At 44.1% G+C, this 25984-nt stretch overlaps 2 long non-coding RNA genes across 3 annotated transcripts; one reads left to right on the top strand and one right to left on the bottom strand.

Moving 5' to 3' along the window:
• Positions 1 to 16: 16 nt before the first annotated feature.
• Positions 17 to 13612, bottom strand: Gm8013 (predicted gene 8013). The gene is made up of 3 exons (NR_131152.1): positions 13502 to 13612; positions 13017 to 13095; positions 17 to 288 (listed from the first exon to the last, which is right to left on the bottom strand). It is a non-coding gene; the product is annotated as a predicted gene 8013 (long non-coding RNA).
• On the top strand, positions 12735 to 24614 carry Gm33370 (predicted gene, 33370). 2 transcript variants are annotated; one of them, NR_168887.1, is made up of 4 exons: positions 13649 to 13776; positions 20662 to 20806; positions 23757 to 23922; positions 24335 to 24614. It is a non-coding gene; the product is annotated as a predicted gene, 33370 (long non-coding RNA). The 2 variants fall into 2 exon arrangements; NR_168888.1 differs by lacking the exons at positions 13649 to 13776; positions 20662 to 20806 and adding an exon at positions 12735 to 12822.
• Positions 24615 to 25984: the final 1370 nt, after the last annotated feature.

The following is a 25984-nucleotide window of genomic DNA, read 5'->3' as shown; positions in this document are numbered from 1 at the left end:
TATAAAACAGGAACGGTTCGGATTTATAGAATTTTAATAACTATAATTTAAAATGGTTATCCTTTCATCAAATCATATGTTTGTTTCCTCACTGTAAAATCACCGTACACAGTTCTCACCACATGACATAATAGCCGTCTCAGAACACCATGCAGATCAGAGGAGACATCTGGCATTTAATAGAGGCTTCATGTATCTTCACGGCCATTAGTTAACAGCTGCATATCTCCAGTTTTAGTCAAACGCAGTTCATTACACACTTATTAAGGTGTTCTGGACTTCTGGGCGCTAAGGACATAAATAGAAAATGTTATTATGTATGTACTTATAGATCAGATATCTGAGGTTAAATATGTTGTTTACTAAATTAAATGAGGACATATAGCAAATTGGAACAACAACCTAGGGACAGGCTGATGTTTGGTTCATGACTTCTCATACAATATCTACTAAAACAAGCCCCAAGGAGAAGGATGGCTGTGTCTCTATGGGAATCTAGATACTTACCTCCTATAAAGATACAATGTCTTTAATTAGCACCTACGTTTTACATTTTACTCCATTATTTATTATTCTAAAGGCTTTTTTGTTTTTTGTTTCTTTATTTCTTTCTTTTGTCCTTTTGTTCTTCCTTCTTCCCTCCCTCCCTCCCTTCCCCACATCTTTCCATCTTTCCTTCTTTCTATCTTTTCTTCCTCCCTCCCTCCCTTCCCCACATCTTTCTATCTTTCCTTCCTCCCATCTTTCCTTCCTCCCTCCCTCCCTCCCTCCCTCCCTCCCTCCCTCCCTCCCTTCCTTCCTTCCTTCCTTCCTTCCTTCCTTCCTGGAATAAAACCTAGAGCATTTCACATGTTAGCTAAGTACTCTATAAACCTCAAAGAACTTATTAATAAGGTTTATGCCCTGGAAACTGCTTCTGGGACTAAGATATGGCTTCTAACCTATACTTTCATTTGGCCCCAAGTACCAGGAATGATCAATAAGCAAGTATGATATCCAAAGGCAGTATAGAAATGGAGACCACATCTGTATATGCCACTCACTATTTATTATCTTCTGGGGGGTGGGATTGAGACAGGGTTTCTCTTTGTAGCCCTGGCTGTCCTAGAACTGGCTCTGTAGACCAGGCTGGTCTGAAACTCACAGAGCTCTGCCTGCCTCTGTCTCCACTGCCTGGCCCATTTTCTAGCCTTTGACTTTAAACAGGTCACTTAATTTTTCTGGGTTTTATCTTCCCAATGAAAATACCAGCCCCACCTTGCCCCATCTGGGGATAATTTTAAAGGTCAAGTGAAAACTCCTTAGAGATCAGACTTAAGAGTGGACAGTGGGTAGGGACAAAAGGAGTTCCGGACCCAGAACCACAGTAAAACACACCACAGTTAACCACAGCATTGAAGATGCCCCTATTGCCATGATCAGCTCTGCATGGTCTGCAGTTACTGCTGGCCCAGTATCAGGCTTGCTGAAATATTTGGTTGCTTCTTCCAATACTTCTCGAGTGAATGAAGTCGCTAAATCCTAATTTAAGTTGTGAGAAAGGTTAGAAATGCACATGTCCAGCCTTCTCATCGTTTATGGTAGAAGATTGGCCCATGACCCCCAACTGAACCTTTCCCTCAGATGCCAAGAGAAATTACCATGCGAGTTCCAAACACCTCTTCCTGGACCTCTTGTCCCTGTAACCACATTGCCTGTAGATGTGGAGGGAGGATAAGGTAGAGTGCAGAAGAACCCTTTAGGCCAGGAGGCAAATCCATTCCTAACAGTCCAGAGTTCTGGATTAGTTAGGGTGGACCATCCTGAAAAACTTACAAGGCAACAGGATAGGGTGCTCCTGATGTTCTGCTGGGACACGGAATAACTTTTGTGACATTTATTTATTTATTTATTATCCTCTGTGTGTACAAGTGTCCCAGTGCATTCGTAGAGGCCAGAGGACAATTCTTAGGAGTTGGTTCTTCTCCCTTTCTTTCATGTTGAGTCTTAGTTATCAAACTTAGGTCATCAAGCTTAGCAGCAAACACCCTTGCCCACTAAGCCATCCAAATGCCCTGTATGGGGACTTAAGTCAACACTGCAACACGAACAGTCTTTCAGTTGTTTTTCCCAACGGTAATTAACTAGTTCACATCTCGCGTCTTTTGCTCATTTTGCCATTGACCTTTAAATGCATAATACCTCAAACTTTTTTTTTAAATCCCAAGCAAAAACAAAGTCCCTCTCCTTCTTTGCACCCAGTGCCTGGTGCATAGTAGGCCTATGTGTTAGTCACGTTTGCACAGATTGATAGAGGGCTGTAAAAACAGACTTTCTATGAGATCACTGCTGGCTTTGCTCAACTTTGCCCAGTTCAGAGAGAAACATTTGAAGAGAAAATCTGTCTCCCAGATAGTCTGTTTTGCCTGAAGCAAACAATTCCAGGAATGAGAGACCACAGAGCAGCACATAGCCCCCACAACTGATCAACCTCCTCACTCCCAAGCCTCAGTAAAGTGTCCCCTGCAGACTCCCTCCATTCCCACATGAGGAAGGCTTCCCTTCCCTGTGTGTCTTTATGAACATGGCCTCATCTGAGGTCACACTCTGGTTTCTTCATGCTGCCTCTGAAATCTAGCATAGCTGTGATTAAGAAACCTGATAAAACATCGTAAAGGAGAAAGGATTTGTTTGGGCTCATGGTTTCAGAAGGTCAAGTCTACAGCAGCTTATGGGCTCATACACGTGGGCAGAACATCAGGACAGCAGGAATACAGACTGGAAGAAGTATTTGCTTTGTAGGAGACAGGAAGCAGAGAGCGAGGAAGCAAGTGATGACCAATATAACTTGTAATATCACACCTCAGTGACCCACCTCATTGACTTAGGACCCAAGATCTAAAGTTGCTAAAATATCCTTAAGTAGTGAGGGACAGACTCCCTGGTGCGCAGGCAGATAAGAAGAGGGCTCATGACTAAGGTAATAAAGAACTTCCAAGATGCCTGGATTCTTCATCACCTTCCTGAGCTGAGACAAAATCCTAGCAAAACAAAAGTCATGAGGGATTTTTCTCCGGACAGTTGGACCCCTGCTGATGGGCTGACTCAGGATGTGAGTACAATCCTTACACAATTGTGAGGCAATCAGTCATCCTGTCTTTCTTCAAGCTGCCTAACCTTAAAGTAAGGGGAAAACCCTTCAGAGACTGAAAAATTCCTAGAGAAGAGGCTGGATTCTGGCTTCCCAAGCTCCCCCTCGGCTTAGCAGATGGTCTTTTTATTTTTCCATGTCCCTGATGCATGTGTGTCTTCCCTCACTCCCAAAACAAACCATTATGAACTACTGATTCTATCTGCGTCTGTTTGCTGTGTTCAAGATTTTCTGATGGCGAAAGTTGTGTTTTAAGTTTTAATTGCTGTGATTAAGAGATCTATAAAATGAAAATACCTCTAATCTTTAAGCCCCTCTCCCCCTGCCCAAGGATAGATAATTCCTAGAACACTGGAGGCTGCTCGTGCAAGAAAACAAACCAGGGGTTTTTGCTTCTGTGAACAAGTTTGGTTGTTCCAACAGCACAGGATGTGTGCTTGAACACACATAGGCAGGAGGTATGTAGGCAGGACATACGTCAGGATGTATGCTTGCCCCTGACTGGACTAAGGTAGGAAGTGCATAGACTTAGGGGTTTTGCCTATACAAGCCCCTAATGTAATTTGCCACTGTATTCTGGGAATCCAGGGATGGACCTGGCTATTATCAAGGGTTCCAGCTAGTACTTAATAAAACTTACTTCAAAACTTTGGCTCAGAAAGTGTGGTCTGACTCTTACCTAGTAGGAGTAATGTTTTCTGGAAGGCCCCCCGGTGAGATCAGACCAATTACCCCAATTCTAAACGGGGAGCTTCACTCCAGGACCCCAGGGCTGAGGGATCCTCTCAGGAGGCAAGCACCCTGAGAGTTCCAACGCTCTGAGGTGCGCTTTTGGTTTCACGGACTCTCTGATGTGAACTGCTAAGAAAAGCAGCAAGCCTGTGGAGGCCTGCCCTAGTAAGTCAAAGTAATTTTCTGTGACATCTGGTTCTGTTGGGATCTAGATCTGGAACGAAGGGATCCAAACTATCTCATCCAGGGCAAAAATCTCGATGTCTCACTGCCCTGCCTCGTTCTGGTTGTTTGGTTACTGGAAGCCAAGATGGAAATCAGTCAGGCTCAGGTAAGTGTATGAATGAAGGTGGCCACCACGTGTTTTGTTGTTGACCAGTCTCTTCTGACTGCATGAACATTCTATGTTCTGTGTTTATTGATTTGTTTGTACTGTCTCTGCCCCCATCAGCTACCAGCCCCTGCCATCACCATTTTCCATGGCTGCTTTGATGGCTAGGGCTCAGAATTTCTTATCTCTGGAGTTTTCTGGTCTCTGTAGCAGGGATTCAAATGCCTTTTGGGTATGGATAATATTAAAATTGTTTTATGCTATTCTGCTCTATTGAAAATCTAGCTCTCACATTGGGTTATGTCTCTACCTTCTCTAGACTCAAGCATGCATATCTAAAGTTTCCTCCCCATCCTATGTCAGCTGAGCCACCTGATTTTGTGACAGAGAAAAGAGAGCAAAGCAAAAGAGCCAAGAATGTAGACTACTGGTTTCATTTAATTGTCTAAAACTTTTGTAAGTCTATTATATGAACTTTCTGTACCTCAGTATTTGTAAGTTTATTGGGTACGGTTAAAAAATCTGTAACAAAAAAGTTAACCTCTCCCCTTCCCACTCCCCACTGGTGGTAGGTAGGAGACCAGGCCATGGGGTCATGAGAGCAGACGAGCTGTCTCTGCCTCTCACCAGTGACCCTGCACTTTGCCTGGATATGAGCTGACCCTGGTGGTGAGGGTGCGAGTAAACTGGCATGAGTATGGGCAATCTGGCCCCACCACTTGTCTTCTGTGATGACATGGACAAGAGAAAGGTGTCCCCTCCCCACTCTGCCCCTTGCCACCTACGGCAGGCAGGAGAGCTGCCCCATGCCCTACCTGACCCTTGGAAGTCATCAGGGTGGGAACGCTGCCTTCACCTGCTACAACACTTAGGAGAGTGGGCCCTTCACCTTGCCTGCACAGCACAGTAGAGCTGGCCCTGGGTGTAGGGGTGGAAGGTGATCCGGCCCTGAGGCTGTGAGGGCAGGAGAGCTGGTCCTGCCTCTTGTCTGTTGGGTGGTAGAGGAGGTAAGGGAAAGATACCCTCCTCCCTTCCCTTGTCCCTTGTCATCCAAGGCAGGTGGGAGAGCTGGCCCCAGAGCCATGAGAGTGGGAGAAGCGTAAAACTGTAGCTTTTGTAAAATTAGAAGGTACATTTTTATCCTTGTTAGGTTTAGCCTCCAAAAGAAAAACAAACAATTTTTGAATGGAGGCTCTTTGAGCACCAAAATAAAACTTTAAGTCATAACTATCGTCCACAGAGAGACTGGAAACTTTACTTTTCTTGTCCTTTAGAGCACATCACAGAATATCACACTTTCTTATGTGATTCGGTTTATCAAGACAGCTAAAGCAAAACAAAGTTTGTTTTTTTTTTTTAAAGGCAATGCATTCTTAAGACCTGCATTCTTAGCCACGGATCCTCTATAACCTTAGTAAAAATGGCTGCCAGTCACGTGTTTGCCTCCATCCTATGGGGGCCATCAGCTAAGATGGCAGCAAGCCACATGTTGTTTACATCCCAAGAGGGTGTCACACCACATGATTTCTTTAAGATTACTCCTGTCTAGATTTTTAACTATCCACTATTGAGTCTTATAAGTCTTAAGTTAATATTTCAAACTTTTTTATTGGTTCTTTGTGAACTTCATATCATGTACCCCAATACCATTCATCTCCTCCCCACCCAGTACTCTCTCTCCACCCTTGCAACCTTCCCCCCAATAGAGGAAAAATAAAACTTGTTGTGGTAGCTGCAGTGTGTCACAGTGTGTCCACAACATACTCTTTTGTCCACACTTCTTTCAAATGGTCATTGCGATGACATGCTGGTCTGATACTAGGCCTCTGGCTTCTACTACATTACCAACACTGGATCCTCACTGGGATTCCTTGTAGACATCCTGTTGTTGCCCTATATCATGGAGATCCTGTACTTTGGAATCTATAGGACTGCTCCCTTCATATACTGAAGCAATTCATAGATGGGGCAGACATTGGGATGGATCAATTCAAATCCCTGACTCTGGGCCAGGGAGGTGTCTGAGCTGGTCAGCCTGCCAGCTCTCTGGCTCTCATGCCCTTGGGCCCAGCTCACTGGCAAGCCCTACAACCAGAGCCAGCTCTACCCTGCTGCCCAGGTGAGGTGCAGGGCCCTCTCTCCCAGGTGTTATGAAGGACATGGCCCATGTTCCTACTCTAATGGCCCTAAGGCCAGCTCTCCCACCTGCCATGGATGGCAAGGGATGAGAGAGGGAGGAGGCACGGTTTGAATATGCTTGGCCCAGGGAGTGGTACTATTGAGAGGTATGGCCCTGTTGGAGTAGGTGTGTCACTGTGGGTATGGGCTTTAAGACCCTCATCCTAGCTGCCTGGAAGCCAGAATTCTGCTAGCAGCCTTCAGATGAAGATGTAGAACTCTCAGCTCCTCCTGCCTGGATGATGCCATGCTCCCACCTTGATGATAATGGACTGAACCTCTGAACCTGTAAGCCAGCCCCAGTTAAATGTTGTCCGTATGAGAGTTGCCTTGGTCATGGTGTCTGTTCACAGCGGTAAAACCCTAACGAAGACACCTCCTCCACACAGACAACAGACAAGAAGCAGGACCAGCTCTCCTGCCTCATAGCCTCAGGGCCAGCTCACCTTCCACCCCCACATCCAGAGCCAGCTCTACTGTGCTGTGCAGGTGAGGTGAAGGGCCCACTCACCTGGGTGCTATAGAATGTGAAGGCATATAGAGGATATGACTTCATCGCCATCTTGATTGGAGGTGACCACATGGCATAAATCAACTAAGGAGGCAACAGTGTTTCCAAGATATTCTGGATCTGGGTGGATTTTTGTGTTATAATTCTTGCCCAAAAACAAAGTCATAAAAACAAGGTTTATAAAAGATATGATTAAAAACAATACTTGTTTAATAATGTATTTAAGGTGCACCTCTGTGTGTTCATATGTAAGAACATACATTGTGCTGGCAGCTGAACTTTGTAATGTCAGAAGCACCCATGTGGTGCAGGTTTTACAGGCATGAAGGGGTCACATAATACAGCAGAGGTTTGGAAAGTTTGTATAGGAGGGCTGGAGTTCCTAAAGAGAGCCCAGGAGACACCTATAGCTTTGGAGATGCCTGTGCCCTGTGATAGCCACCAGAAAGAACAGCAACAATGCAATGGAACTGGCTGGAGCCTAGGAGACCATATGAAGGTGGAGGCAGAGGTGACCCAGGCCCCTTGGAGGGAGGATCCATAGTGTTCCGAGGGAATCCCAGATGTTGAACACTGAGTTGTTCTCACTGTTGGAGTTTTGTCTTGCCTAGTCCAGATGTGGCTGTGCCCTTTTCACTCTTGAATTTAAAAAAAGGTACTTAACTTATATTTTGATATTGCTGAAGAGCACAGCTGAGAAATCTTGTACTTTTCTGTAAAAGAAAATTTTGGAGTTTTGCAAAAACTTAAATAAATAAAACTGGATTTTTTTTTTTATTTATTTATTTCACATATGTGAGTATACTACACTGTCGCTGTCTTCAGACACACCAGAAGAGGGCAGTTGATCCCATTACACATGGCTGTGAGCCACCATGTGGTTTCTGGGAATTGAACTCAGGACCTCTGGAAGAGCAGTCAGTATTTTTAACCTCTGAGCCATCTCTCCAGCCCCCATGATATTAAAAAACAAAAACAAACAAACAAACAAACAAACAATAACAAAACAAAAAGAAACTTTAGAAAGATTGAAACTGCCGGGCAGTGGTGGCCCATGCCTTTAATCCCAGCACTTGGGAGGCAGAGGCAGGTGGATTTCTGAGTTCGAGGCCAGCCTGGTCTACAGAGTGAGTTCCAGGACAGCCAGGGCTACACAGAGAAACCCTGTCTTAAAAATCAAAACAAAACAAAACAAAACAAAAACCCAAAAACAAAACAAAACAAACAAACAAAAAAAAAGAAAAGAAAAAGAAAAAAAAGATTTAAATTTATATGTCTATGGGATATTTTATGTTTATAAAATGTGAGACTATATTTATGATTTAAAGTTTTATTTTGGTGCTAAAAGAGCCTCAATTCAAAAATCGGTTGGTTTTTTTTTGTTTTTTTTTTTTTTTTTGAAGTTAAACCTAACAAGGATAAAAGTGCAAATTCTAATTTTATAAAAGCTAGTAACTTATAAACTGGTAAAGATGATTTAAAACATGCAAGTTAATGATCAGTCACCTTATAATGGTCAAATTCTTTTTTTCATTAGTTTATTTATTTACTCACCTTATACCCCGATCACAGCCCCTCTCCCTCCTTCTACTCCTAATCTCCCTCCCCCTTCTCCCATTCCTCCTCCCCTCTCCCCGTACCAACCCACACTGACACAAGTCTCATCAGGACTAAACATATCCTCTCCCACTGAGGCCAGGCAAGGCAGCTCAGCTAAGGGAAAGGGATCCAAAGGCAGGCAACGGAGTCTGAGTCAGAGACAGCCCCCAGTTTGGGGGGAACCCACATAAACACCAAGCTGCACATCTGCTACATCTGTGTAGGGGGCCTAGGTCCAGCCCATGCACACTCTTTGGTTGGTGGTTCAGTCTTTGTGAGACTCCCCCCCATAGTCCCAGACTCTGTAGGTCTTCTTGTACTGTTGACCCCTCTGTCTCCCTCAATCTTTCCCTCGACTCCTTCCAATCCTCCTCAGACTTCCTGAGCTCTGCCTGGTGTTTGGCTGTGGGTTTCTTCATCTGTTTCCAATGATCAAATTCTTTAATGCCTTCAAGAACTATACTTGTAGTCATGCTAAGGATTAATGTAATTAATTGCAGGAATACGCTTTACTTAGCATCCTCTGTACGTTTTCAAGGTTAAGCCTAAAAGGAATAACTAAAAACAAGTAAAGCTTATTTAAAATCAGGTATACTTAATAGATGACCCTCAAAACTTCTCAGGGTTCTACTGAATATGGCATTTGAAAGGTTTAAAGGAAAAACCTTCCTGTGATAAACAGAAATGCCAGCTCCTTGAGGCAACCCTAATGTCTTCAGAGAACCCACATGGGGCATACATCTGGACAGTGGTGACGCTGACCATTGGGAAAAACTGCCCCATGCCTTGCCTGTTGCCAGGACCCTGCACACACTGTGGATGTTATAGGGCTGACTATCTGTCTATCCAGCCTAAGTCAAAGTAGGCCAATTTCCCAAGTTTCTCATCCCCAGGAAAATCTCTCAGTCCTTCTGCATTCTGTCCTGTGCAGCAGTTGAAGACCTACAACTTCTGCCCCATCCCCACCCCCCTCACTCCCCCCCACCCCCTCACTCCCCCACCCCCCCACCCCCCCCACCCCCCCACCCCCGTGAGGCCATGGAGACCACAGGAGTGGACTAGGGTTATCATGCAGGTAGCTGGTAAGTCTCTGTCATTTTAATAGACACAGAGGCCATTTGGGTTATACTTCCTGCTACAGTTTATCCTTCTCAGATCTCTGATGGTGTTGACAGCTAACAGTAGCTTTGTCTGTTTGTCAGTGGCAAGCAACCAGCTTCTCCACCAAGGCTGCAGCTGCCTGGTCAATGCGTGTCATATATGAGAATCAAGCCTTGCTTTTCCAGATCTCTTAGGTCTCCTGATAAAAAAGGGCACACTCACAGACAGGTTTGACTTATACTAAACGGTTTCAGATGTAACGTTTTGTTTTGTTTTGTTTTCCAGACTATGTTTCTCTTAGAACATGCTTTGTAGACCAGGGTGGCCTCAAACTCACAGAGATCTGTCTGCCTCTGCTTCCAAGTCCTCCCAGAGGCTTGTGCTTCTGTAACAAGATGGTTGCCCCCGCTGCACCGGATGTGTGCTTGGTCACACACAGACAGGAAGTATGTCAGCATATATGGTTGTCCCTGATTGGACAAAGACAGGAAACTTATAGCCTTGCAGGTTTGACTTTATAAGTCCCTGACTAATGTAACCGGGCACCATACTCTGGGAATACAGGTATCACCCTCCTGGCCAGGATCCATGGTCCTGGCCAGTACGCAATAAAACTTGCTTCAAATTTGGTTCAAAACTTGTGGTAGTGGTCTTATTCTCACCAATGGGATTGACAATCTCCCTACCTGTCTAGCACAATTTTTTTTCGGCCTTTTAATTCTTTAACTGGAATGGAAAAGGAACCCTTAGTTGTACTGCTGGACCATGAATTGGGGACCAAGCACTAAACACTCGAACCTGTGGCAGCGCATTCAAGTTCCAACCACAATACTCGGCAGCTCACCTCCTAAGGTCGCTTGTGTCTCGGATCCCTCTGGGCTGCATTTTGTTTCCCATTCTTACTGTCAGCTTATCTGAAAGCAGCCAACGATATCCATACACGGCCCGAATGCCCTCCTATCTTGAAATCTCCTTTCAAATTAATTTGTCAGTTACTTACATATTCATCTCCAGGCAAAGTCTTAGGACATGGACAGATTATGGATAAATTATTGGCCAAGATATAACAGGAATGACAACTTTCTCCAGGTCTCCATTGCGACCTGAAGCCTCTAGAATGCAGATTTTACTGTCCACATTTCCCTCAGCTTCCTGGTCTTCTCATGATCCCATGAACACTGTCGGTTAAGTTCTAGTTACAGTGTCTTAGGTTTTCCCTGACTCACTTTTTTCTAGACCTTTCCAATCTCTTCCACAAACCAGTTCCAATGCACTAAAAACAGCACACATTTGTGTCTTCTCAGCAAGGGGCCCACTTCTCTTGTACTGGCTTTCTCAGTTAGATTTCTGAAGTAATGACCAAAATACCTGAGCAATGAACTTAAGGGACAAAATATTTGTTTTGGGTCATAGCAGCCATAGTTTGCTTTCATGGTGGTGGCAAGGGCATATGAGGCTGTTTACCTCACATGGAAAGAAGCAAACATGGAGGGGTCTGGGACAAGATACCAGTGAGGTCTTACTCCAATGACCCACTTCCTTCAGGCAGGTACCACTTCCTCAGTTTCCCACCACTTCCCCAAATAGCATCACCAGCTGGAGACCAAGCGGTCCAGGCAGAGATTGAGGAGATATTTCAGTTTTAAACCATGAAAGTATGCAGCAGATATTTGTTAAACAAAGAAATAAATGAGCAACTACCTTGCCTGTTAGGCTTCTCTGGCTTTCATATTTCAAAAGAAGAGACTGCATGACTCAAGAGTTACACAAGTCAGAGGAGGCTTTTGCTTCCTGCTGGGCTCCTCCGGGCAGAGCTAATGGCTCCCATTAAAAATGAAAATGGAGTCACTCACACTGACCGTTCTTACTAACCAGTTGAAATGAAGCTACCTATCTGGCCTTCTGAGACATCAGGATGGGACTCTAACAGCCAACTTTCCCAAATAGGCCCACGGCAGTCCACAGGGTAGTAGTCGCTCTGCCTTACTTCTCACCAAGGAGGGTAACCTGAAGTAGCACCGTGTTAACTAAATAGCTGTGGCCCTATTGTTCTGACTCCCTGCTTGTCCTTTACAACGAGAGTACTGGAATTAATTCCTTTTCTGTTCCCTTTGTCTCTGCTTTCTTTAGCTTTCCTTTGTCTGTAACACTGACTTCTTCGGCTCAGCCCCTGGGAACACTTAGTCTAGTTTAGGGAATCAAGTGTTGCCCAATTCTAGAATTGAAAATAAAGCCAGCTGAGGCCGTTAAGCTGAATTGTTGTCATTTGGGCCTTTAACACAAGTAACAAGCTCAGGATTCAGCTGTCTCCAATCATGGTTCTGTGGCGATTGTTCTTCTCCCTATGCTGCGCCTGCTTCTCTTCCTCCTTTACTCTCTTATCTCCTGACTCTACTTCCTTCCCCTCATTTTCTTCCTCCATCATGCCTTCCTCTCCTCCCCTCTCTTCTTTCTCCTCCCCACTTCTTCCAACTCCTCACTTCCTCCTCTCCATCTTTAGGCCTCCCCTTTCTAATGCTTTCTCCTGTTGTTGAGTCTCTTCTGTCTGTCCTCCACATGTGGAAATAGCAGCTGTTCGCTGAGATGTGCCCTTCTTCAGTGTCCTCAGAGAAAGAAAGTCTGTCTCCACACCACTGTTTTAATATAATGAAGAATTTTAGGCTTGGCCACACCTATGTCCATGGCCCAGGATGGATGGCGTAGAGGAGGGACATAGTGACTGGCAGAAAGGGAAGTCGTGGTTTTTCCAAAGGAAGGATGCTGGGTAGATGAAAATAACATAGGTCTGCCACAGATATTTTCCTAGGGTTTTAAACTAAGGAGTAAAGGGGGGCTGCTTTTAAGAGAACACTACTTCCTGCCCCTTGAAAGGAAGCTCTCAGGATGGAGCTACATGGCGATTGATCTTTTATCTGTCTGATTCAGATCATAAACATGTAAAAGACGGACTGCACTGTATTCTTTGAGGAAAAGGTATGAATTAAAGTCAAAGGCAGTTGTAAAGAAACCCACCCTAAACCTGACGTTGTTATTTATCTGTTCAGCAAAGAAGAGGACTGCAGGACAATGCTCGTGTTTATTCTGGCTTCTAGCCAGGTGGGAATTCTGGGACTTGGTTCACAGATAAAATGCCTCAACCTAGGAGAGGAAGTGCGCTGCTCAGGAACTACCCGGGGCTGCAGATTCCCATCGTCTGGAGGCAGGAAAAGCTGCCTGCAGTGTGTTCGTGTGCCTGTACAGGTAGGGAGGCCTTGAGGGCCCTCATTTTCACAGGGATGCAGCCAGGCACTGGAAAGTACAAGAGATTGTTCCGTGCTCAGCTCTTAAAGAGTGTGAGTGTGCTTTCTGAGTTCAGCACTTGTTGGTTTGTCTCTGTGTTTAAAGTCCTTTAAAAGAAGCAAGAACCAGAATCTAAGACAGAAAGAAAACCTTACCTGTCCTTTTTGCTTCTGTAAGGTGTGCTAGTTTACACCCCTCTGAGTGAACATGGGGTGGCTGAGAGCCTCGTGGGTTCTGTGGAAGAAGGAAGGGAAGACAATGTCATGAGCGTCCTTTTCAGATCTCAGAAACATGGCTTCAAGACGCTAATGTTTCTGGGAAACAAACCGGAAGTGGTTAAATTGGTTCCCTTTCTCGACAACGGTTTTATCATTTCACAAACTGGATTTGAGGAAAGGAAGATTGAAACTGTCATTCCCTTAATGTGAGTTATAAACACAAATGGCTAATCAGAAATCAGCAAAAGTTATAAATACATTTGATTAATTAGGAAAACACCTGGGAAGAGAAAACAACCCCACGCACGTCCCACGTTTCCTGACATCCTCTTTTGATTTTGTAAGGTTTCCTCTCCTTACTTTTCAGTGTGTTTATTTGAAAGGAAGTTTCTCTATAGGAGAGAGACAAGAGTGTTACCCACCCATCTCCACAGACAGGCTGAATTAAAAATGTGTTTCTCTCGCAGTATTATTTCATATCTTATGTCCTGTGGCCCATGACCCATGTCTCTGGGTGGTCACATGGGTTCGGGAAGCAGCGTTGAGAAGCGGTGGAAAGAGAAAGCATTACTCATAGTGAGGAAGCTGTGACCAGCAGATAGTGAAAATTATCAGTGAGCACTGTCTGGGCCATTGCGAGGTATCATCACTGTGCCCAGCGCTGGACAAACCCATGTGTATCACAGACTCATCACAGGTCTATGATTCTTTTTGTAATTTTGTTTGCATGTAAGTGTGTATGTGTGCTTATGTATATTTGCCACATGTACGTGAGTATGCTAGAGCATGTGTATGTGCATGTGTGTATGTGGATATGTGCGTGCACATGTGTGTATGCATGTGTGCGATGTGCATGTGTATGCATGTAGAGGCCCGATGGTGACACTGGGAATTTTCTTTGATTGCTCTTCCCTGTGGCAAGATCTCTCGCTGAACCTAGTGCTTGACGATTTCAGCAAGTTCAGCCCAGCAGCTTGTTCTGAGGACCCCTGCCTGGGTTCTATGTGCTGAGTATCCAAAACTGAGTCTTCCCACTCGAAGTCAGTGCTTTATCCACTGAGCCACATCAGTGGCTCGATGAGTCTTAATTAAAAAAAAAAAAATGTTTCTTAAGACCTGGTCTTCTTGCACAGCCTAAACTATGAGCCCAGCCTGGCTTCAGACTCCAGACCCTTCTGCTTTGTCTCACAAACATTAAAATTATAGGTGTGAGCCATTGTGCCTGTCCCAGGGTTCTCAAAATCAGGATTTCACCTGGCTAGGGTTGTGTTTTCAGTGGTCATAGTTCATTTAGTTTAATGAGGAGAAATAAACTCAATGCTATAATATCCTAGTCAGGGGAATATTATCCCCATTTTGTAGATGAGGAATGTTAGGTTTTAGGAGGCTGTGAAGCTGGCCTAAATTCATAGCACTGTAAAAGTAAAGCTGCATTTGTAAGATCTTGGTCTTAGGAACCTTTTTTGTTTGTTTGATTCTTTTGTTTTGTTTTGTTTTTTGAGACAGGGTTTCTCTTTATAGCCCTGGCTGTCCTGGAACTCACTTTGTAGATCAGGGTGGTCTCGTACTCAGAAATCCACCTGCCTCTGCCTCCCGAGTGCTGGGATTAAAGGCATGCGCCACTACGTCCAGTCTTAGGAACCTTAATTGAAGGTTATAGTCTATCATTTAGCATAGCTTTTGATAATTCAGGATGTATCACATAACTAATATAACTAAATCCATATAAAATCTGTAGTGAGTCATATTGGTATACACCTTTAATCCCAGAATTTAGGAAGAAGAGGCAGGAAGATCTCTGTGAGTTCCAAGACAGCAAGGCTACACAGTGTGACTCTATCTCAAGAAATAACAAAAGAAAAAAAGAAGGAAAAGAAAATCTACTCTCCAACGTGTGTATCCTGCAAGGGAAAACAGGACTTGTGAAAAATCACTAGCAAGCATTGTACTGAAATTAGGTTAAAGGTTAGCCTGTATCATACAAAGCCAGCATGTGTAAATTCCATTGTCAACTTAGACTATTTGAGGACCTATAGAAAATCTTCTGCAGACTGTGTGCATGTGTTTGCATGTACACATGTGCATCAGACCTTTAGAAAGAAAACCGTCTTGTTACCATCCATGGACATTTTAAATTCACCTTGAGCTTAAAATATGCAAGTGACTTCTTAGAGAAACATTTTTAAATAAAATTTAAAATTCAGAATAATTATATGTTATAATTCACCTAACAGTTTATACGGGAGCTATTTCATATGTCATATGATCCTTAAACAGTCCATGAAATTTATGTAGACTTTGTGCATCGCAGGCTGTAAGAGTGCTTATAGCCGATAATGACTGCTTATCAACAAGAAAGCCAGCACATTTGACCACAGTCCAAAAGTATAAAAGTGGTGCCTACAGATAATCTATTTCTAGCTCTTAAGGAAGCAACGTCATTACTAACTGGTTGCGGTGCAGGTATTGAGCGGCCTCAAAGGTTAAACATGAAAGGGCAGTCAGAAAATTGACTCTCAAACATCCATATCTTTCAAGCGTCATGGTGGTGTTCCCCAGACACATCTCTCACTCCACAGAGATCTAAAATGGCTAAGGTACTTCTTAGAAGTGTGTGTGAGCCTCCAGTTGTCTAAAATTAAAATACCTACTTCTCTAAAAACTTACTGTGGGCTTGGACAGATGTCTTAGTAGCTAAGAGTACTTATTCCTCAATCTTGAGGATCTGAGACTTCAGATCCTAGCACTCATGTGGCACACACACACACACAAACACACACAAACACACACAGACACACACAGAGACACACAGATAATCACACATACACTGACATACTCATATACACATAGACACACACACACAAACACACACATTTACACAAAGACACACAACACACACATTCACACAAAAATACATACACGCAAACACACACACGCAAACACACAGACACACACAGATAATCACACATACACTGACATACTCGTATACACATAGACACACAAACACACATTTACACAAAGACACACAACACACACATTCACACAAAAATACACACACACAAACACACATGCACTCACATACAGACACACACTAAGACACACACACAAACTTGGCCGTGATTGAACCACATGACCACTCTTGAGTCTGTTCCTGACAGGGGGAAGACATTGTATAGACCAACTAGGCTACTCATGCAAACTGGAATCAGCCTTTCTCAGACTTATGATTAGGTGGGAAGAAAGGAGAAAAAGAAACAAGGAAGATTCTTTTAGAAATAAGCAATCAACAACATTCATCGTGTTCAGAACTTGTAAAACCTTTAGTGCTCTATTCTAATGGTGGTTTGACATCAAAACTTTTCATCATTAACACAGTTCCATCTTCAGAGACTTTAGTCATTTTCCTAATTACAGGAGAATGTCTCCAGAAGTATTTAGAACACAGCAAAAGAAAAAGAAAGTCAATTAACACAGGCTTCTATTTTATATATACTTTAGCAACAAAAGAAATTTCAATTTATGCCTAAAAATAACATACCACACTCCCTTCTGGAGAGGCAACAGTAGTGAGTGGACTCTATTGCAAGAGCCAATGTCAGAGAGGAGCCTGTCACCACACAGGGTTTTGGTTCCTTCTCTATCCCCTCCCCCACTTAGAAGTCACCCTTCAGCATTATGCCCATGTGTACTTGCCAACTTTCTGCATCATGACACAAAGACATTGCTGGTTAGGATCATTGTGGCCGGGAGAAAGGCAGGCGTGAAGCCAGCTGGGCTTCCACGAAATGCACACTGTTTGCGGAATGGCCACTCTGTTTTGAAAGCTCCCTTTATGAAAGGCTAGCATAAAGTCAACAGCCCACGGTCACTCAAATCTGTGCTTTGGTTTCATTGCCTCAGCCCACCACTTCCCTACCCAGGAGAACTATAGTTAAGTTGTGTTTTTAAATATGTCCCCAGGGGAGTGTTGAGTAAGATGAAAAACATGCCGGGTCAACGATAAATCATTTCGGGAAAAGGGGGCACTTCAGGAAAATTAAACAAAGCAGAGAAAAGCCTTAGCTTGCAGTTTGTTGTTACAGAATTTGAGTGACGCTTCTCCACGCTCAGACCAATACTAAACAGGAAGCTCTGAACAGGAAGAAGAAAAAAAAATCCTCCAGCCCAGAGTACAGACAAGAACAGACAATGGTACAATCATTGTCCTTTTAAACAAAACCATGGTGTCTAGTTCTTTAACCCTTTCTACTTAACCTGATGATTGGGAGAAGAATGTCTACAATGACAACCGGGTAACTCTAAAAACCCTACAAGGCTGGAATACAACGTTTCAAAAGTATTAAAAAACTCAGCTACTTCCCCAAATAGCTCCCATCCTTTGTGCCCTGGCGACAATGTGCAGGTAAATTGCTCTCCCTGGAATCTTTGCAGACGAGAAGGTATACAGGAAAACAATGTGCACAGCTCCTTCAGCCAACATTTAGAAATACATTCTGAGGGGACCCTCGTGGTTTTAGATTGGTGAATTGTATTGTGGCCTTTCTATTTTTATTTGGTGCACAATCCTAACACTCAGTTGTCTACTAATTGCGACTGTCATATCGTCCCACAACAGTGTCAGCCCAAATTCATTAGCTGAGCTCATCTCTGGCTGCCTCCATAGCAACTAGCTGAGGATGTTAAGGGATTTCCCCAGGAGCCCGGGCTGAACAAAAACACGTTGTCGTTTCTTTCATTTTTAGCTCTTGTCTACCCCAAGAGGAACTGGATAGAATTGAGAAAATATTTTTCATCTTGAAACACAACTAACCAACCAGGTCAAAGGCCAGGTCTGGTTCTTAGATGCCCTACTGACATCATCTTCCGTTGAAGGCTGAATACCTTACCTATCATTTGCCTCAAATAAATGACTCTGTTCTCTCAACTTATGTTTCATACTTCCTAAAATTGACATTGCTAGGATGAATATGTTCCTTTTTAAAAAAGATATTTTTTAATTCTTTCAGAATTTTATACGATGTGTTTTTGTTGTATTGACCCTTCCCAGCTTCTATATCCACTCTCTCTACTCTAACCTTCTGTGATGGTTTGTATGTGCTTGGCCCAGGGAGTGGCACAATTAGAAGGTGTGGCCTTGTTGGAGTGGGCGTGGCAATGTAGGTGTGGGCTTTAAGACCCTCATCCTAGCTGTATGGAAACCAGTCTTCTAATGGCCTTCAGATGAAGATGTAGAACTCTCAGCTACTTCTGCACCATGCCTGGATGCTGCCATGTTCCTGCCTTGATGATAATAGACTGAACCACTAGACCTGTAAGCCAGCCCCAATTAGATGTTGTCCTTATAAGAGTTGCCTTGGTCATGACATCTGTTCACAGCAGTAAAACCCTAACTAAGACACCTCCCTACCTATGTAACTTTTGAACCCATTCCTCAACCACACTGAGTCAACTGCTCTTGGGAGAGAGGCCTGCCCTGGAATTTGGTCCACCTACCTGAAGTGATGTGATTAAAGAGAGTTCACTCTCCCTCTCCTTGAAGCTCATAGCTCTTCAGCTAGTGGCAGATTTCCTCCTGACAACCTACCCACCTTCATGCTGGGATTGGATTGTGTTTGGCTGGAGGTTGCACGGGTCTTGTGCACATTGTCACAGCCCGTCTGAACTCATGTGTGCACCTGCCCTGTCATTTATGGAAAACAGTGTTTCCTGAAGTCATGTTCTACCTCTGGCTCTCAGTCCTTCAACTCCATCATTAGTCTACTTCCCTGAGCCATGGTGGGAGGGGATGATATAGATTTCCCATTTAGGGCTGATCACTCCACACAGTCTCTCACTCTTTTCCCATTGACCACTTCTGGGTCTCTATCAATCATTGTCTGACTATAGGAAGCTTCTCTGGCGGGAGTTGAGAGGTGCTCCAATCTGTAGGCACGGCAGCAAGTCATGGGGAATGTTTTGAATACTCAGTTATTCAGTCCACTTGACAGAATAATAATCATAGGTTCTCTCCTAGGGCCCATAATCTACCTAGTCATAGCTTCTTGGCCCTGTTACTAGTGCCAGGAATGAGTTCCATCTCACTGGGGGGGGGGGGATGGAGGGGGGCTGTCTTAGATCCAATCAGAAACTGATTGGTTGTGAATACATTTTTTTAGATCACATAAGGAATTTTTTAGATCACATAAGGAATTAGAACACATAAGGAATCACATAATACATTTTTTAGATCACATAAGGAAGGTAAGCACGGATGTATGATTATACCACATATTTAACACTCTCATTAATATAAAAATTTATTAAGAATAGTTAAAAAAGTTAATGTCCCCTTAGGGCATTAACTAGTACCATAAGGGAAGCTGAGGGCAGTGACTTTCATCACCTGTTGTGAGTCCTTCCAGCTCTTGGTGGCTATGACTTCATGAATATACAGGTTCCAGTTGGTTGCTCATCATGATGGTTGAGGAGATCAGTTTGCATTACCAGAGTGCATAGAGCAAGCAGGATTCTTCCCAACTTCATAACAGACCTGCACAAGCAACTCTAAAAGACCAAGTTCTTGATTCTTGGTAACCTAACACTATCCGACAACTGTTTCCAGATAAGGAGATCCCACAACAGTATATGGTATGGTTTATTTAGCGTGTTTAGAGGGAAGTCATTATCTTCACTCTGTGTTGGAATGGAACCTATTATTCCTGTCATCTGTCACCTGTCTGTGTGTTTAATTATGCATGTGCTCGACTTTGTAGAGGATGACAACAGTGGTACTTTTCCTTGTGTTAGACAGAAGTCAAGTATTAGAGGAGAAAACCATGAAGCTCCTTCTTAGAAATACTATAGACCACAACACAACAGAGAGACCAAAGGAGTTTCCTGCTGTTCATCTTAAGCATGGTGGTTAGGCGCTGCCTCTTTTTAGACTCTTGTCTAACTGGATCCAATCCAAGAGATGTCCTATTTGCTGCAACAAGAGAAAGTGGGTGTCCTTACTCCTGCTGATTTCACCACACTGCTGTGTGTGTGTGTGTGTGTGTGTGTGTGTAGACCACAAATAGATATTTTGTGTCTTCCTCAATCACTGTCCACTTTATTTATTCAGACCTGGTTACTCATTGAGCTGGGGGTTTTGCTGGTTTTTCCTTGTCTCAGACTCTCTAGTCCTAGGAATCCAGGCACACTTCTTTTCCTGGCTTTTTATGATAGGTTCTGTGGATTTAAACTCAGGGTCTCATACTTACACAGCACTGCTTTACTAACTGAACCAGGTATTCTCTTTAAGAGTCCCTGCAACCCGCCCAGTCAATTCATTTTTGTTTATGTTTATGTTTATGTTTTTTTTTTTTTTTTTTTGCTTGCTTGCTTGTTTGTTTCGAGACAGGGTTTCTCTGTGTATCCCTGACTGTCCTGGAACTCACTCTATAGACCAGGCTGGCCTCGAACTCAGAAATTCGCCTGTCTCTGCCTCCCTAGTGTTGGGATTAAAGGTGTGCACCACCACTGCCTGGCCACCCTGTCAATTCTTAATGGCCTTTGGAAACAGGCTTTGTATTTCTGATTGTAGACTTCCATCTACCTACAGAATCACTCTGTAACTCAACCTGGTTATTCCTTGGAGATCCAGTGTCATCCTCGTATCCACAATACTTCACAGGCCCCGACTACAAGCCAGAGAAACAGCATGCTTTATATGGAGTCTCATTTAAGCCCTTCAATGAGTCTAGGAGGTAAATGCTCTTACTCATCTGTTCTGGCTATTGAAATAGCATGCAGTCTACAGGTGATATAGGTGGGACTAGAACCCAGGCAGTCTCTCAGCTTCTGCCCTCCAGATCCTAACTCCCACCCAGATAGAGAGTGGGACATTTGGGCAATAGGAACCTGGCATAGGACAGAGCCCAGCTGCACAGCAGGACTCTGCCTGACCCTGATTTCCTCTGAGTTTTTTCAGCGGCAAGAAGTTTTATTCATTTCCTCTGTGCTCAAATTAGCTTTTGATTATTTTGTCCACACAAAAATGCCAGAGACAGCCCAGATTGTACTCATTAAGGGCTATCATGTCTCCTGTCAGTTGTTTACAAGAAGGGCTCTGCTTGGCCTCAGCTACTTTTAGGTGAAGTCATTTTAGGAAAAGTCAAGAGGCACAGAAGCAGAGCTTTAAAAAGTTTCAATATAAATCTTCTGTAAAAGGAAAGAGTAGAAAAGACCAAAGTATAGGTTGGATTACAAGCTTCATGTTGGCTCTGTGGGCATGAGTGGTGTGTGTGTGTGTGTGTGTGTGTGTGTGTGTGTGTGTGTGGAGTCCAGAGGTTGACACTGGGTATCTTTCAATCACCAATTCCTCTTCACTTTATTTTAAAGGCAGGGCTGTCTAGGAAGAGAAGCCCCAGGATCCTTCTGCCTCAGCCTCCCCAACCACACCCAGGAATTACAGGTTTATGCTCTGCTTCCCTGCTTTTCACTTGGGTGCTGGGGAGGGAGACTTAGGTCTTCACGCTTGCATTGGAGGCACTTTACTGACAGCCTCGTAGCCAGACCTTTAACGGTCACTCTTGAATGGTGGACCTCCAGTAAGCATCCCAGGGAGCCTAAATAGTGATGCTGCAGAGCCAATAAAAGTCTTTATGAGGAGAAAACCAAAGCAGGACAAGAGCTGGAAGTTAGGCTTGTGGCTGACAGGGCACAAGAAACCCTGTTAGGTAAGAGGAACCTTCTTATTTGATGAAAACAAGCGGCCAAGGGAAAGTCTCTGCATGGTGGGAAGGCAACTGATTTGCTGGGTTTTAGTGTTTGGCTGTGAGTTCTGAGCAACAGAAATAGGAAGGAAGCAGCTCTGTACTGCATCTGGCCTCTTAGGAAACCTCGAGATGGGGCACAGGATAAGCCCCGTCTTCTCCTGCCTCGTGTTCTTCTCATGGAATCTTGAGATGCACTGGCTTTTTCTTAAAAGAAAGTTTCCAGCACCCAGTAGTGAAAAATGACCACCACCCAATTAGAAGGTTCTGGGTGCCAGGGACCTATCTGATCTCTTTCCTGAGCACCTGGAGCACAAAAGTTGCTCAGGGGAAGAAAGGTTCAAAGAACAAACACTTGTGGGGCCCTAATCATTGAGAGTAGACAGAGAAATATCTGGGAGATTTTTTTTGTATTATTCATATGAATAATGATAACAGAGAAGAAGGACAAGAAGGGGAGAGACCAGAGAGATCAAGACACACAGAGAGAAGTAGGAAGAGATGGAAGAGGGAAAGGAGGTAGGAGAGAAGGAGGAAGAGAAAGGGGAGAGACAGGAGGACAGAGAGGAGGGGGAGGAGCGGGAGGAGGGGAAGGAGGGAGAAGACAGAGATCATTCCTCATCTGTTACGACAACTGAGTTATTTTTGTTCATATCTATTTTGTATTTGTGACTTCCTGCAGAAAAGATGTCAGATGATTATGATGAAATAGCCCTGTGCTCTATGTGGTTGGTATACGTGCACCAGCGTGTGTGTGTGTGTGTGTGTGTGTGTGTGTGTGTGTGTGTGTGTGGTGTGTGTGTGTGTGTGTGTGTGTGTGTGTGGTGTGTGTGGTGTGTGTGTGTGTGTGTGTGTGTTTAATTCTTCAGTTCTGCTGAAGTGACTTCCCTGCTTCTCCTGATTCAGCAGTGAGCACTGAGAATTATAAGAAGCAGGATTAGCTCACAAACAAAACAGCCCATCCCTGCCTAATAACATAGCTTAGTGATAATGAGGGCAAGGCACTCTGGGAAGGCCACTCCCCTTCAGAAGTCTTAGGACATCTAAATTGGGAGTTGGTGATCTTGTAAACAAATTCAAATTACCTTCCAGCAAAACCCCAAACTACTTGTTGGAGATGGGTTTTGGCTAGAAGATGTGAATCCAGATCAAAATCAAAAGCCACATAAGTACTAAAATAGCCAAAACAGAGACGCAGTCATTACAGGAAACTCACGAGGCTTCAAAGGAGGTTTAAAGAAGGAAGAGCTGCAGCCAGAAGAGCTGGTGGCGTTGCCCGTCTGTACTGGAAATGTCGACATCCTCTGGAGAGGAAGAGGAAGGAGTTAGCGGTGCCAGACAAGCAGCTGGACAATGACAAGACAGGAAACCGGGCTGCTGATGACAGTGAACTACAAACCGGGAGGAGGGAAGCATCAAAGCTACGGGGCCGCTGAAGACTGTGGGCAGGGACAAAGTGAAAGCCGTGAGGGGCTCAGAACCAGCCACAGGCCACATACGCATGGTCTAGCGGGTAGCCAAGTCTCCATTTATTTCTGTTGAAATACCATGAAAGGTCCTTTGTCCTGTTGCAATCATCCCAGGAATATTCTATTGTATTTTGCACAGGTTCAAACATTGCCTTGAAGGGCAGCCATTCAAATGTGAGAGAACACTGTTGTAGATGTCTCAATATAGTTCTGGTTAACGTTTATAGGTAACACTTAGTATATTTGTTCCCAGTACTTTATGGAAAAATATAATTTAATCCCAAGGTTAAAGGGCCAAAACAGAACAGGTGTAAGAAATGAATTCAGTGATTGTTCTCCAGAGCTCATGCTCTAAGCCCCCCCCCCCTCCATCTTGCCTAAGAAGCCCCGTAGAGTAGAGAGATGATGGATCTATGGTATTGTCCTGAACAAACTTTCAGCTCACTTCTATTTACATCTGCTCCACTTGCCAGAATTCTCTTGCCAACCTTTGCAGCGAGAGATAGTAGCTAAATGCTCAGAATTAAAGAGCAACCCCCAAAACCTGGAAAAGAGTCTAAGTGAACAAAGCCTGCCTGGAATGGAAGAGCTCTGAGTGAAGAGAGTCAGCACAGAGAAGCAAACAGAGGACCCTGTAAGGTACAGTTCTACTAGTCTTCTCAGAATCTCAGAAGTGGAATCCTTTGACCATATGAGGGGGTGGCCGTAAGCTATTATTTAAGACCATAGCAATATTGGAGGGAACTACCTTACCAATAATCAAATGTAAGTATTACTGCTATTATTAATTAACAACTTGATGTAGTTAAGTGATGCAGCAAGGCTTTAGCTACTTTGTGGATTATTCTTTCTTCCACCCTTCTCCATCTGTTTTCTGTCCTTTTAACCCCCTAACACTAGATAGGAGAAAAAAAAGGATAGAAAGGAAAAGGGGGTGTTATCATTAATAGGTGGGACTGTTCCTGCTAACAGGGGTCTTGAGTTTCTGGGAGCAAGTTTGATCTTTGCTGTCAAGATATGTGATTTCTTCTTGTTTCTTCTTTTTGCACAGGACTACTTATCAAACTGTAATCAACAACAACCATTAACAACCAACAACCAACCAACCAACCAACCAACCAACCAACAATCAACAACTCCACCTCTCAGGGCCCTTTTTTATATATTCCCTGAAAACTTTCCAGAATTCCAAACACCACACAATCGCATAAAACTGTCTTCAAGTGTCAGAATCATGCCCCCACCAGAGCTCAAGGAAAATCAGTCAGCTGCTTCGTACACGCTGAAGCAGCCCCATGTCCCACACCTGGGAATAAAATGAAAGCACGTTCTTTTCTCTGTGTGTGTGTGTGTGTGTGTGTGTGTATGTGTGTGTATTTTAAGAAACCAAAATTCTTACCACAAAATGATATCTGAGTTTGCTTTCTATTGCTGTGATAAATATCATGGGGGAAAAAAAAAAACCCAAAACAAAAAACCACCAACACCACCAAAACGTGGGGAAGAGAGTTTATTTAGCTTACTTTTCCAGGGCATAGTCCATCTTTGAGAGTTATGGGGCAGTGAACTGTGCACAGACAGCTTGTCCCAGTTGAGCACAGGCCTTGAACTCTGGAGACCTGGTGGGTGGTGACTTTTGCCTTCATGGGACCATAGGAGTTCAGCCATGCCTCTGGGGCCCCTGGATCCAGTCGCTGCTACTGCCTCCCCTACCCCTCAGAGGTCTGTGGCCATCAGTCACATAGAAGCAGCACCAAGCCCTCCCACATGCTAATAAGATTTCCCCAAAGCTCTCAGACCAAACCAATGAGAAGTACCTGTTGTCAGACCTTTACCCACCCCAAAACTGTATACAAGAATCCTATCTGGAAGGATTAAAGGGATGCAGAGAACTACTCTGTTGTCTAAGCCTTCTGTCCTAAGAGCTGTAACACTTCGAAGAGGTCTGCTCTTCCCAAACACCCGAAACACCACCTGAAGCTCTGCTGCACTCCTCAGTGGCTAGTCGGGCCCCTCATTGGCCCAGCCCGACCCAACTCAGAGCAGGGTGGCATTGAGTAAAGGAGAGTAACCTGGAAGGCGCAGCAGAGACAGAGGTGGAGCCAACTGCAGCAGTGGAAGCAAAGGGAACTTCTGCTCCCTGCTGACACTCACTTCCCTTCACTGGAGCTCTCACATCTGACCAGGCCAGAGATCTCCATGGAAAGCCTCTGATACACAGGCCCTCAGGGAGTAGGGGAAGGAATCTGGAGGCATGAATTGAAGCGGGGACCATGGAGAAACCCTGCTTACTGGCTTGCTCTACGTGGCTACTCAGTCAATTTCTCATACAAGTCAGGACCACTTGCTAGGGAGGCCGTGCCTGGATGTCCTGGAGCCTCTCACACCAATGATTAATCAAGAAAAGGCCCCACAGACTTCCCTACAGGTGAATGTGATACAGGCATTTTCTCATTTGAGGCTCCCTCCTTCCAGATGACTCTGTTTCAAGTTGAACAAAAACAAAACTAACCAACCAGCCAACCAACCAAAAACAAACAAAATTACCCATCACAAGTGATTTGTTTAAGGTCATATATTTCAAATTTCTCTAAGTCTTATTTTACCCAAGAATAATACTGTTGTCTGGGAGGGTTCAGTTCATTTTGAATTGAACATAAGTTTGTGTCATTTAGATGTAGGCTCTTTTCTTCTTCTTCTT

The sequence above is a fragment of the Mus musculus genome, chromosome 5 (assembly GCF_000001635.26).
Source record: "Mus musculus strain C57BL/6J chromosome 5, GRCm38.p6 C57BL/6J".
Taxonomy (NCBI): Eukaryota; Metazoa; Chordata; class Mammalia; order Rodentia; family Muridae; genus Mus; species Mus musculus.
Note: the sequence above shows the minus strand (reverse complement) of the source record. Positions and strands in the feature narration are given on the sequence as shown.